Source organism: Egretta garzetta, unplaced genomic scaffold, assembly GCF_000687185.1.
Source record: "Egretta garzetta isolate BGI_Z169 unplaced genomic scaffold, ASM68718v1 scaffold57, whole genome shotgun sequence".
NCBI lineage: Eukaryota > Metazoa > Chordata > Aves > Pelecaniformes > Ardeidae > Egretta > Egretta garzetta.
The window spans coordinates 276,148-277,596 of record NW_009260180.1 but is presented as its reverse complement, the minus strand read 5'-3'; positions in this window follow the sequence as shown (position 1 = coordinate 277,596).

The following is a 1,449-nucleotide window of genomic DNA, read 5'->3' as shown; positions in this document are numbered from 1 at the left end:
TGCCTGCTTTCTGGCAGCAGTCGGCCTTCTCACAAAAGCAAACCCTACAGCAGGTCAAACCATGCACTCACTGCCACTGCAGGGCCCCGGGCATTGTAGTTTAAGCACCCTGTGATCACGTTCCTGCATAGATCCATCTCCTGCCTGCCTCCAAGATGGGTGAAGGTTAAACTTCCCCGTGTCTCCTGGAGAGGGAAGGATTGGATGAGTTCGGACAATGCTGCCACCCCCAAATCCATACAGACTAAACTTCTCGAGGTTGGAGAATCTGAGCCTGAAAAGATGAAAGCCCAGCAATAACAACAGCCTGGGATAGCTGTAGATAGGGGACCCACTCACTAGGAAGGATATTTCTCTCCTTCAGCAAAGATGGTTTCAGCTCCCTCCCTCTCAGCTGCACCCCATGCAGGCAGGTTTAATTCTGTGGATTTGCTGTGAATGCCCAGGTCTGGAAGAGGGGCCCTGCTCCCCTCTGCTCATCCTTACACACTGCCCTTGGAAAGGAATCGCTTCCCGACAAGCAGACCAGGATGGCAAGGCACAGCATGCCAGCACCCATGGTCAGCACCGGCCCCTCGGCTCTGCTGCTCCCCCAGGCCCCGCAGTTGGTCTGCAGGCTCTGGGCAGAGGAGCCTCTCCCTCACAGGCACGCCAAACTCCTGCTACCACCCATGACTCCGGGCGGTCACAACCCCGGAGAGGAACTGTCATTGCTTGCAGCAACCAGGGCAGCCCTCACCCAGTAACCCACATCCAAACTCGTGCTGGGACTCTGGGATTTGCTCCAGCAATTCTTTATTGGACAAAAGCATATGCAGGTATAGGGTGACCCACCACACGTACACACATGGCACCCACCGTGGGCACCAGGACCCTCCTCCAGCAACTGTTACCTCACCCAGCACACCCCTGCGGTGACCAGGGCAGGCTGCCTGGGACAGAGAGCCCCACTGCCACCTCGTGGGTAAGGGACGCATCGCCTCTGCTTTGCCACCGGGCACAGCAGGCAGCAAACCTCCTCCCTGCAAAATCCCAGACCCTGCTGGAGGACAGGACCAGCAGAAACCTCAGAGTACCTGGCTTGGAGGGAGGAGGGAAGTCCACATATACCAGAGCTAGAGGCATCATGAATTAATCTGATCTTTCCCTGCCTGTCTCCATCCCTGCTCCCCAGGTTGACTGGGAAGAGAGGATGCTGCCACACAGGACACATGTCTGGCTGGAGGCACTCTGGACCGAGGGAAGAGTAGAAAGACTCACTGCCCTGAACCTGCTTGTACTCTCCAGGTCCCACCAAGGTGAACTGCAGCACCCCTTGAGGGCGCTGGCTGTCCAGGGATGGAGCCTCAGGAATTGAAATATTGGTCCAATACAGAAGACTTATGGGTGAGGCAAACCCATTAACTCCCTTCCACTCCCAATTAGTAATAGGTTGTTAAAAGACAACTT